Source organism: Lithobates pipiens, unplaced genomic scaffold, assembly GCF_037356315.1.
Source record: "Lithobates pipiens isolate NorthernLeopardFrog02 unplaced genomic scaffold, aLitPip1_a1.2 Scaffold_22, whole genome shotgun sequence".
In the NCBI taxonomy this organism is placed as follows: Eukaryota; Metazoa; Chordata; class Amphibia; order Anura; family Ranidae; genus Lithobates; species Lithobates pipiens.
The window spans coordinates 195,756,057-195,769,358 of NW_027507784.1; the positions used below are offsets into that span (position 1 = coordinate 195,756,057).

General features: G+C 38.8%; 1 long non-coding RNA gene across 2 annotated transcripts in view; it reads right to left on the reverse strand.

The window, feature by feature from the left end:
* The window catches only part of LOC143924471 (uncharacterized), a 41,318-nt gene extending 30,809 nt beyond the window's left edge, over positions 1 to 10,509 (reverse strand). For both annotated transcript variants that reach the window (XR_013261868.1, XR_013261869.1), the window contains exons 1-2: positions 10,307 to 10,509; positions 9,208 to 9,287 (exon numbers count right to left, since the gene is read on the reverse strand). This is a non-coding gene — a long non-coding RNA (uncharacterized LOC143924471). The remainder of the gene's footprint in view (positions 1 to 9,207; positions 9,288 to 10,306) is intronic.
* Between the last annotated feature and the right edge of the window lie 2,793 nt (positions 10,510 to 13,302).

Sequence of the window (13,302 nt, forward strand, 5' to 3'; positions counted from 1 at the left end):
GTCAGTGAGAGCGTCCAACATTAATACTCTCCTAAAAATTCAGGGTCGTGTTGCATGTACACTGTATGTATATATATATATATATATATATATATATATATATATATATATAAAATATACAGTATAATCCAAAAGTCAAGTCCACATTCACAGGACTTGAGAGGTGAACACCCTGTCTTTCTTAGGACTGAGGAAGACATTATTTTTCCTTGCCTAAAACATCAAAATAAACTTTATTATTTAGTATTCACCTCCCAAGCCCCATGAGTGTCACTCTATCTTTTGGATTGAATGTATCATTTGCTTTTTTGGCTATCCGGCCCTATTGGCCAATCAGGCCCACATATGAGGCAGTGGCAACTACTGGATTATTTATGTTGCAGGTCTTGAAGGTTGTTTGGAATCCCATAATTCTCTCCTATAGTCTAGACATTTCTGCATACATATTTTAATTGTAGACAGCTGCACTGGTTTACTAAAGGAGTTGAGAATGTTTACTCAGTTTTGTGAATATTCACATTTCCAATCATTTGAAAACAATTTAAATGAAGTGAATATCCATACAATTTATTGAGTTAAGATTATTAATAAATCAGCCTCAGTATTTCCAGTCATTTAGTTTCTTGTGCATTTTTTCCATTTGTGGGCTCGTATGTCTAGTTTTTTTAAATGTATAACTCTGTGATGCTTTTGTGCAAGTTGTAATATTGCCAGTGGTGTAACTGCAGGCTGCCATTAACTAGTTTCCTAAAAGCATTTAATTTACAGTGAATAGATTCTCCTTCGGTGATTTGAAAGCCTCTGACCAGACTCCAAAGTGCTCTTTTCCTTTAGATCCCATTCACTTTATTGTGCGGTGGTAATTCAATGTAAAATACTGGTTTTACTAGATATGTGCACTGCCGGAAAAAAAATTGTGTTTGTTTTCGTTTCATTCGTTTTTTTTTTTTTCATTTTTTAGGCCATTCGATATGATCGCAATTCGTTAATTCGAAAGAACGAAAATCCAATGATTCTAAATGGTAACTAACTAACTAACTCTCTTATAATAACTAACTATTAAATTATAGGTATTTGAATTCCCTTTCAAATTTGACTGTTGGTGAACGCAACGAATACAAATTTATCCAAAGTTATGAATTATCTAAAATAACGAATGCCACATCTAAACAAATGGAAGGAAACAAATTAATAATAAATAATAATAATAAAAATTGAATTTATTATTATTAATTCATTATGTTCCATTCATTTAGATATGGCATTCGTTATTTCAGATAATTTGTAACTTCAAATAAATTTGTATTTGTTACATTCACTAACAGACGAATTTGAAAGGAAAATCCAATACCTATAATTTAATAGTTAATAATAGTTAAGTTATTAATAGTTAGTTATTATTTCAGATTTTTAAATTTTCAGATTTTCCAATTTTGGACTTTACAAATTTTTGAAATTACGAACTTACAAATTTACAAATATTTGAATTTAGGAATATTCGGAAAAACTCGTTAAATGGATTTTCGTTAATTCCAATATTTCCGAATTTGTAGAAATTTGTTAAAAAAAACACGAATTTGGAACTAAATGAATTACACATGTCTAGGTTTTACCACATGTTACAACAATGCACATTGATTCAAGAAATGCACAGCACAACACACTTGTATAATCTGTGCATTGTGGTGTTCTGCATTGTAAAGAATGCTGCATCTCCTTTAAAACATGTGATTCAGTGCATTGGCAGCCCATTTAAAGTTAATACAATGTGCCTTAATGCATGAAAAGCCTGCATTACCAATCATATAATATAACAATGTTCATATGTTTTTTGTATTTTTATCTTTTAATTTTAGTACATTTTAACCTCCCTGGTGGTGATCCCAAGTCTGGCTCGGGCTGGGAATTCAGTACCATAAGCGGTAACGCCGAGCCAGACTCGGGATCGCATCGCTGGATACAGGGAGACTTACTTACCTTGTCCCCTGGATCCAGCGATGTCCTCCGCGCTGTGTGAGCAAGCTGTCCTTCGCTCGATTCACACAGTGCCCGAGTGCCGCCGAGCTCCGTTCCCTGCGACATTACGGCGCACGGGAGCGGAGATCGGCGCCAAATTCAAAAAAGTAAAAACGCACAATACACATACAGAACTGTAATCTTAGAGATTACAGTACTGTATAAAAAAAATTACACACCCCCTTTGTCCCTAGTGGCCTGTCCAGTGCCCTGCGTGCACTTTTATATTATAAATAGTGTTTTTTCTGCCTGGAATTCGGAGATTGTCCATAGCAACCAAAAACTGTCCCTTTATGTCAAAAGTGATTTTAGACCAACTAGAAAACAGCGATAATAAATCATAATCACTTGCAGAATTGAGCGATAGCGCTTTGTGGGGAAATTCGTCATCAAACACTAAATCTAATGACAGTGACAATTCTGCATATGAGCAAATTTCAGTGTTTTTGGATTTGATTACATTATTGAATGATTTTTATTATTATTTATTATCATTATTTATTATATTATAAATTTTATCATACCCGGGATGTCTGCTAGACTCTGGTTTGAACAGATTTAAGAGAGTTATTCCCAAGAATTGCAGGCCTACAATATAAAACGCCAAATTTCCATGCAAAATAATTGTACCACTTTCAGCACCTAAAATCAGAACTAATCATACTGCCAGGGAGGTTAATGAATGCAATAAATACTTATAATAGAATAAACAAGAAAGTAATACAGAAATTATGGTCTATAATTGTTATCTGGCTAATTCCCCTGCACTGAAATTAAATATTTGTTGCATTCTCTGTTTTATAAATGTGCATCAAAATATTTATAATTATAAGGATTTTATCTAAAATATTATTACTCCAGACAATAGTGATGCCCAGTAATACCTTAGCCACATTATTGGTTTCTGCAATACAGGCATACCCCCACTTTTAAGTACACAATAGGGTTTATTTACTAAAGCTAGAAAATGCTAAATCAGGCTCACTTCTTCATAGAAACCATGAGCTTCCAGGTTTTATTACCAAAGGTAATTGGACAAGCTGGGGTTAGAAGCTCACTGGTTTCTGTGCACAAGTGAGCCTGATTTTGCACTTTCTAGCTTTAGTAAATAAACCCCATGGTGTACGTAAAAGTGGGGTATGCCTGTAGATCCTGCAGATAGATTTTACAGGTTTATTATAATTTGGTTTACTTCACTTTTCTGCAAAGCACTGCATGTATGCTACTATCTCATCTGTGTTGTCAAAGAAGTTTACATTTAAATACAGGAAAGATACATGCAAACACCATCAGCACTACCAAGAGCAAATCTAACATTAATGAAAAAAAACTTTGAATGGCCAATTTGAATATCATAAACAAGGAAAATAGAAAAATGATAGTCATTTTTTTGCACATAATAAAATAATTAACGTGAACACAGCAGTGTCTTATTAACCTCCCTGGCGGTATGATTATTTCGGATTTTAGGTGCTAAAAGCGGTACAATTATTTTGCATGAAAATTTGGCGTTTTATATTGTAGTCCTGTAATTCTTAGGAATAACTCTCTTAAATCTGTTCAAACCAGAGTCTAGCAGACATCCCGGGTATGATAAAGTTTATAATATAATAAATAATAATACAAATTATTCAACAATGTAATCAAATCAAAAAACACTGAAATTTGCTCATTTGCAGAATTGTCGCTGTCATTAGATTTAGTGTTTGATGACGAATTTCCCCACAAATCGCTATCGCTCAATTCTGCAAGTGATTATAATTTATTATCGCTGTTTTCTAGTTGGTCTAAAATCACTTTCGACATAAAGGGACACTTTTTGGTTGCTATGGGCAATCTCCACATTCCAGGCAGAAAAAAACTGTATTTATAATATGAAAGTGCATGCAGGGCACTGGACAGACCACTAAGGACAAAGGGGGTGTGTAATTTGTAATACAGTACTGTAATCTGTAAGATTACAGTACTATGTGTGTTTTGTGTGTTTTTACTTTTTTGAATTAGGCGCTGATCTCCGCTCCCGTGCGCCATAATGTCGCAGGGAACGGAGCTCGGCGGCATTCGGGCACTGTGTGAATCGAGAGGAGGACAGCTTGATCACACAGCGAGGAGGACATCGCTGGATCCAGGGGACAAGGTAAGTAACTTGTCCCTGTGTCTTCCCTGTATCCAGCGATGCGATCCCGAGTCTGGCTCGGGATTACCGCTAGGGAGGTTAAATCTGTTCAAACCAGAGTCTGGTAGACATCCCGGGTATGATAAAGTTTGAAAAATGAAATCATAAATTATAATATAATAAATAACTATAAATAATTATACCAAATAATAATATAACAATAATAAAAATTATTCAATAATGTAATCAAATCAAAAACACTGAAATTTGCTCAGTTGCAGAATTGTCACTGTCATTACTTTTCAATATTTGATGACGGATCTCCGCACAAATCGCTATCCCTCAATTCTGCGAGTGATTCCAATTTATTATCACTGTTTTCTAGCTGGTCTAAAATAATTTTTGATATAAAGTGACAGTTTTGGTTGCTATGGACAATCTCCAGTTTCCAGGCATAAAGAACAGTTTTTATAATATAAAACTGCATGCAGGACACTGGGCAGACCACTACGGCAAAGGGGATGTGAAATAGTCTGTAAGATTACATTATGTTTTACTTTTTTAATTTGGCGCCGATCTCCATCCCCGTGCGTTGCAACGCTCGCAGGGAACGGAGATCGGCTCCGTGATAGATCCGGCGGAGGATGAGCCGCTCGTACAGCGAGGGGACATCACTGGATCCAAGGGAGAAGGTAAGTAATCTCCTCCTGCATTCAGCGATGCGGTCCCGAGTCTGGCTCAAGGTTACCGCTTTTGGTACAAAACTTCCACCCCGAGCCAGACTCGGGAACACCGCCAGGGGGGTTAATTCTTTAAATTGAACACTCACTTTGTTAATTTGACAGTCTCTATTCCTTCAGTAAATCAGCCCCACTGTGTTCCTTTTGAAAATGTGACAATAAAAACTGGGTCAGACTGAAAGACAAAGAAGCAATACAGTCAATCAGCAGTGTATACTAACTGAATTAATTGAAAAAGCAATAGATACAGAACTAAACCAAGGGTTTTTGTTTTTTGGCATATGGAAGGATGCTTACTCGGGGGGTTGCTTTAACCACTTCAGCCCCGGAAGTATTTACCCCTTAATAACCAGGCAATTTTTTGCGATATAGCACTCTGTTACTTTAACTGACAATTGCGCAGTTGTGCAACACTTTGCATTGATAATGTAGCGGATGACATTTGGGATCAAATGTCACACGCATGTAAATTTAGTTTTTGGCCTCAGAACAGTAAAGGTTCTGAGGGTTAATTGCGTAGGTAGGCCTTAACACTAGTCTGGCCAGGCTATGTTTGGAAGTTCTGCCTGGTCATGTGAATGGTGAGGTGCACATGACAGGCTAGTGGGAGTGCCGGGGCCTGCTGAGGAGTCTGGGAAGGGGTACTTAAAGGGGTGTGGGTCATGTGTTTGGGGTTCCGGAGTTGTTCGAGAGACCCATGTGGTCTAGTCTGGTTCTAGGACTGGGGTAGCCCCGTGAGGAGTCCCGTCATGGGGTGTTCGACACCCCGCAACATGTTCCTGTCAGTGGCCCCTGATAGACCTGCTTGGTCTGGGGTAGGGATCCGTCTGTTCCTGAGTCTCGGAACCGGCTGTACCGAGGCGCAGTAACTGAGGGAGGTTTCAAAGTGTCCGGGTGTACTCTCGGCTTGGAGGGAAACCACAGCTCATGGAAGTGACCGGGGGAGGACTCTTCAGAGGAGGGATGGCAAGTGGCATCCTGAGAAGTGCCTGGTTACTGAGTTGAGAAGGACATTGACGAATTCACCATTGAGGAGACAGGAAACGTTCCAGGTACAGAGGAAAAAGGTTCCTGTTCACCCTTAGTTGATTGTTCAAGTTTGAGTCAATGTGCTGACTGCCATGATCTCTGGCTAGAGATCTGTTCAGCCTTGAAGTACCCAGCTGCGAGTGGCTACTCTTTGGGTGAAAGTAGAGACTTTGCTAGACCTGCAGGTGCCTGAATTCTTCACCCATGCCCTCTGTTCCCTAAGAAACTGTGTTAATTGAAAGTTCTGCTGCAAAATAAAACCTTTTTAAAAGGACTTCATCTGTGTCAGTGTACAAGTCACTGGGTATCAACCCTGGGAACCCCTAAAAGTGGAAGAGCAGGCCACGAGAAGCTAACCGGTAAGCCCATTAAGTCAAGGCCGCCCTGTAATGGGTTATGGCCGCTACAATAACATAGAAAAAAATCAAATTTCTTCATCAATTTAGGTCAATATGTATTCAGCTACATGCTTTTAGCAAAAAAAAATCCCTATAAGTTAGAGCGTCTACAAACTTTGGGATATTTTTATGGCATTTTAATAAAATTTTTTTTTTTACTAGTAATAGCGGCAATGAGCGATTTTTAGCAGTACTGCGACATTGCAGCGGACAAATCGGACTTCTGACACCTTTCACACTTTTTTGGGGACCAGTGACTTGTTCAATGTTAATACCTTACTACACTTAACCAGTTCCATTTGTCTCATTACCAGCACATTGATTTTAGGGCACTGCAAGTGAGGTGATGTCCAGAAATTTTCTAAACTGCTCAGTAGCAAAAGATTAGTAATGGGGTTGGAGAAGGGTCCTTTATTAAGAGACAACAAAAAGGGTATGCGCTGCTTGAGCCACGATTAATGTGTTGGCTGCTTATAGGGAAGATCTTAACCTTTCCCTGCTGGTATAGTTTACTGACAGTTTCAAAAAGATTAACAAAATTAGGTTACATATCCCACATAATAAACAGCTGGCTGAACATGGCCACAAAAGCTAATATACAGGTACAGTACATGGTGCACAGGCAAGATAGACCTTATATCACACCTTGTTGGTATAACTAACTGAGGGACTTTAAGGCACATTATTGTCTGTATGTGGCTAGGTAACCAAAACAATACATTGCATGCAGCCAAATGGTCCCTTTTGGCCTATATAATATACTATATTTATAGGGCCATATATTTTATGTGTATACAACATACTAGCACATAATGGTGGCTCATAATCCATACATGTGTTATCTTTATGTTCCTCTGGCCAATATAATACATTTTACATGTTAACAAAAATGTTATTTGCTATTTTTGGAATTCATCACATCTGGTCTTTTGCCCTTCCTGATAATTGATGGTATATGTTTCAGAAATTCACTGTTGGCTGTTTATGGCAAAGAGACCAGCATGTTAAGTTGTATGCAGCTTAAACATTTGTATGGTCCTCTTGGAGAAAATAATACACCATGACAGTTTCAAAGCAATTATTAATAAATGTATGATCCTTATTTCTAAAATGTCATTATCAGCAGCCTATGGACAAGCAACCAGCCCAACACAGTGAGGTTGATTTGCCAAAACTGGAGAGTGCGAAATCGGGTGCAACTCTGCATAGAAATCAATCAGCTTCCAGTTTGTTTTTTGTTAAAGCTTAACTTAACAAGCTGAAAAAGCTGAAGTTAGAAGCTGATTGGCCATTGAAGTTAGAAGCATGCACAGCTACACCAGATGTTGCACTCTCCAGTTTTAAGAATTAATAAGGCACTGCTGTGTTCACTTTAATCATTCATGTGCAAAAAATGACTGTCTTTTTCTATTTTCCTTGTTTATGATATTCATATTGGGCATTCAAAGTATTATTTCATTAATGTTAAATTTGCTCTTGGTAGTGCTGATGGTGTTTGCATGTATCTTTCCTGTATTTAAATGTAAACGTCTTTGGCAACACAGATGAGATAGTAGCATACATGCAGTGCTTTGAAGAAAAGGAAGTAAACCAAATTATAATAAACCTGTAAAATCTATTTGCAGGATGTATTGCACAATCCAATAACGTGGCTAAGGTATTACTGGGCATCACTATTGTCTGAAGTAATAATATTTTCGATTAAATCCTTATAATTATAAATATTTTGGGGCATATTTATAAAACAGAGACTGCAACAAATATTTAATTTCAGTGCAGGTGAATTAACCACATAATAGACTATAATTTCTGCATTACTTTTTTGTTTATTCTATCATAAGTATTGAAACATTCCTACCGCTTATTTACTGTTAATTATACAAACACCAGATTTTATTTTTGTGTGCAGAATGCCCGCTGGCCAGCCTTAGTTTTAATTCTTTAGCTTTGTAGAGTTTGATATCTACTTGGTTTAAAGTGGTGGTAATTAAAAAAATAAAATCCGGTCCCCTGCAAGTTAATATCATAATGGCCTAGTGTGCATTGCATAGCAGTAGCACATTGTGAAAGACTTACTTTAAAACAAAGCCCTTCAGCAGCATTCTGTCACACCCCCCCCCCCCCCGACCCCCCGACAGGGCTTCCATCTTCACCCATTCTTCCTTCCATTTGAAAGGCCGAGCTGCAATGTGCGCAGGAGTCATGGTCACGGCACATCTCTCTCAATAGACTGCACACTCAAGTTTGCCATCCATTCAGAGCATCTCCTAAACGGTGCATGTTTAGGAGATATTCATTTTACCTACAGGTATGTTTTATTATATATACATTTTTAAATATGTGCAACAACAGAAAACAATGTACCATAAATGGTCAAGATTCTACAAGGATCCATGAATATACATATGTACCTTACACTAAAAATGAAAAAAATTTTGACTAAATGTGAAAAAAGTGACTAAATATAGAAGTAAAAAAAGGAGTCCTCAATATGAAAAATAAGTGTTCAAGTTGATCCAAAGAAGGATAAGTCCTTATGGTATCAGTAAAGATATAGGAATCACATGTGTAAAGAAGACAACGGCCACCAACTTTGAGAAGGCTTACTGGAACATATGGACTCAATAAGGCAGATGCCCAATATGTCGCTAAGGCTTGTGGTGTATATACACCAATGGGATGGAACTTCCATGCCTCTTACTCCTGGCCAGAATGGCAGATGATCCCTCTGTCCCTTGGATGGCTCAATGTAGTAATGACCGGTCAGGTCTGGCAGTCTCAAGCAAAGGATGGACCCAGTCTTCCTTATGCACTCATTCGGTATAACCAAAAAGGAAACAAATACCTCACATAGTGTAAAACTGTAAGTGTAAAAAGAGAGGATTTATTAAAAAGTAAGGACACTCACATTTAGTAGAATAAAAACACTTCAAATAGCAGTACGTTTAACGGAATGGCATCATCAAGGCTCGAACCAACGCGTTTCATCTAAGAAGACACCATAAGGGGCAGCTTTAGTTTTAATTATTTAGCTTTGCAGAGTTTGAAATTTACTTGGTTTATAGTTATTATAATAAAATACGGTCCCCTGCAAGTTAATATCATAATGGCCTAGTATGCAATGCATAGTAGTAGCACATTATGAAAGACTTACTTTAAAACAAAGCCCTTCAGTAACATGCTGTCACCCCTGACAGGGTTTCAATCTTCATCTGGTCTTTCTTCCATTTGAATGGCTGAGCCGCAATGTGCACAGGAGTCATGCTCACGGCACATCTCTCTCAATGGACTGCACACTCAAGTTTGCAGTCCATTCAGAGCGTCACCTGCTGCATAACATGCACATTTCTCCTAAATTTCTCCTAAACGGTGCATGTTTAGGAGATAGTAATTTTACCAACAGGTAAGCTTTATTATAAACTTACCTGTCAAAGCGTCAATGCGGCATTTACGACCGTTTTAAGTACATATCATATGTCACTGCTGAAAGCATTTCAAAGGGGTTGTCAATTTATACAATTGGAATATTGTTTTCTTCTTTCTCATGTGAATTGGTAAAGCAAAACCCATATACTATGTAAAAGGCTGATTTTCAATTTCTTGCGCCTTCATGATGATGTTGTCGCAAAAACATAATAACAATATTGAAAAAGAAAAGGTTTTGGCTATAGAAACAGCTTAGTTATCCAATTATATCAGGCTGCTCAGTTATCTTTTTTGCTAGACCAAAATGCTGACACTCCTATAGTTTTCTTACTTGCCCAAAAAGCTATCTTTCTTTTGCAATACAAAAGATAAGAAAAATAGTGCAGCTTTGTCTCACGACTTACATACACTGTTTGTTGTGGTTGTTACTTGGCCAGATATATCTATATATTCATTTTTGGAAGCTGATAAGAATAGTGAAGTGTTTTTCCAGATAAATGTTACCCTTTGTCTTTGCTGCATTTAGTTACTTGGTAAAATAGCTAACCACATTGTGAACTGAGATAGATGCTAATACTCACTTCATTTTATGGATACCATTATACACCAGTGCCCCAGAAACTGGATCAGCATGGCAGTCAGGCATCCAAAATTTTCAGAAACAGAAACCAGTAATGGAAGTCTTCCCATTATGTCAGTACAAATTTTTCCTGAAGGGCAAACCTTGCTGTGCTTATGCAGGACAGGTTTGTTTTAGGCTTCCCCTCCCTATCAGCACCCTTTCCTTCCCTGCGCATCAAAAGCACCGTTCAGCGTTCTGCACATAAAAACCAAACATGGGGGTTTGTTTACTAAAGCTAGAGAGTGCAAAATCAGGCTCACTTCTGCATAGAAACCAATCAGTTTCCAGGTTTTATTGCCAAACCCTAATTGAACCAGCTGAGGTGAGAAGCTGATTGGCTACCAAGCACAGCTGGACCAGATTCTGAGTGCTCCAGCTTTAGTAAATCTACCCCGCAGTGTTTGTATAATTTATACACAGGTAGGTTTCTGTAACTATTAAATACTTACTTGCACTCTTTACATTTAAAAGCAAACTTATACATTAATTTGTTTCATCCCTTTTCTTTTTTCATCCGCCCTATCCTATTTCCTACTGTAAATAAATATAGAATTTACAAAAATTATATATTGAAATTGCCACGCCACTGCTAAAAAAAAACAGATTAGGCTTTATTCCAAAAAAAGTCAGGGGGACAATCCTCCTGGGGTAGTTGAAAAAGCTACTCTGTGTTGCACGTGGCATTTATTGGAATATACACTATATTACCAAAAGTATTGGGACACGCCTTTACAAGCACATGAACCTTAATGGCCTCCCAGTCTTAGTCCGTAGGGTTCAATATTGAGTTGGCCCACCCTTTGCAGCTATAACAGCTTCAGCTTCAACCCTTCTGGGAAGGCTGTCCACAGGGTTTAGGAGTGTGCCTATGGGAATGTTTGACCATTCTTTCAGAAGCACAATTGTGAAGTCAGGCCGATGTTTGATGAGAAGGTCTGACTTGCAGTCTCCACACTAATTCATCCCAAAGGTGATCTATCGGGTTGAGGTCAGGACTCTGTACAGGCGATTCAAGTTCCTCCACCCAAACTCACTCATCCATGTATTTATGGACCTTGCTTTGTGCATGGGTGCAAATCATTTGGTAGAGGGGGGATTATGGTGTGGGGTTGTTTTTCTGTCCCTTAGCTCCAGTGAAGGGAACTCTTAAGGTGTCAGCATACAAAGACATTTTGGATAATTTCATGCTCCCAACTTTGTGGGAACAGTTTGGCGATGACCCCTTCCTCTTCCAACTGGACTGTGCACCAGTGCACAAGCAAGGTCCATAAAGAGCACTAACCCCCGAAGGAGCAGCTGGTTTTATTGGGCTTACCATTACCTCCTCGTTTGGTTCTGTGTCTAGGGATTCCTTTGATAGATTGCCCAAAGAATGTGGAAACTGACACTGAATCTTCTTTTGGGTTATTTATTTGGAACAGAAACAGAATCTTTCAATAAACGGTAGAGGGTTAGCAATGAGTCCAGGTACTTATATTGCGAAAATGGAAGTCTCTTATAGAAAAATCCAGAGAATAGCAACCGTTTCACAGCTGGATTTAACAACCCCCGGATAGACCTCCTCTCACTAGGCCCAGCAGCCGGTAGGGTGTTCGACAAAGTCTCTGCCACAGACTTGTGATGTACACTTGAGCATTACTGAGGGACATAGATAAATTTAAAGAGATAACATACGGTACCAGGTTCTCTCAGCTGATCCGGTGATACCGTATGCGTGTTGATCCAGGTTGCATCCTTCAACTAAACCTCCAGGCTCCTTCAGAGAAGCCAGCCTTGCGCACGGCCTTCTCCTGAATAGTCCTCCCCTGGGGTTTTCCAGTTGCTGGGCCTCTCCCTTCAGATGAGATGGCAACGGACCACCCTTGGATCAGTAGGCCCAGTAAATCCAGTCAGGCCTGTCCCTGCAGTTGTGCCGCCTCGGGATATATGGTTCCACGCCCCAGGCCAGGAGGGCCATGGGGCTGGGTCAGGAGAACCACCAGAACCAAACAGACAGAAAATCAAGATGGAACCCTGAACCACATGGCATCCATACCTTAAATACCACCTCCCAGAATGCACAGCAGGAAAAACACTCCCACTGGGCTGGTTCCGAGAGACTAGTGTCATTCAATGCACCCAGCTAGACTGCATTTCTACTCTTGCCGGCGGTGACAGAGACACCTGCAGTCAAGGAGAACCCAGTGAAACCCAGCTGGACTGGTACTGAAACCAGAAATTTTGAGAAATAGTCCTGAAACTCAACTGTGGTTTCAGGCAAATTAACTTTACAAAAAACATAGTGCCTGCTCGTCAGGAGCCAGCGCTACATATGGATGAGCAAGTTTGGGTTGGAGACAATATAAATAAGACAATTTGCACAAAAACTTTTTATGTCCCACCCAAAAAGCAATGTATTACTTTGTTTTCTTAATAAAGCCCATAGTGTAAATGTACAAATTACTCAAGTCAATAAGCATTATACATGTATGAGAGCTGAAGTAGCTATACATTCACAACCCAGGCTAAACATTGGAGCTCCTAACTGATAGTACTGCCTTTCCCATAAATAATTGCCTCCAAACAGGCCTGGGGAGGAGAAAAATAGAAAGCAAATAAATGCAATAGTGCCATGAGGCTGGCTGTGGGACAGAGCAGACACAGGGGAGGCTGAGGGGACAGACAAAAACAAAAAACACATCTAGTAGAAGTCTCTCCAATATTAAAATGGCAAAAATCAATAAATAAAATAATTAAAGGCAAAAAAAAAACTTCTGTTGTTGCTGGAGATATTCCTTCTTCTCCTAACTATTGTCATTTAAAAATATGCAGAGCTCTTCATCTTGTGAAACTGGATGTACATTCATTCTGTGTAAATGGGGGGCAAAATTAATTGTTTTTAGGCTATTTTCTCTCCTTGTTAGTCATTCATAAAGAATAGGATTATAACTGCTAGATGGTGCCTACGATTATAGC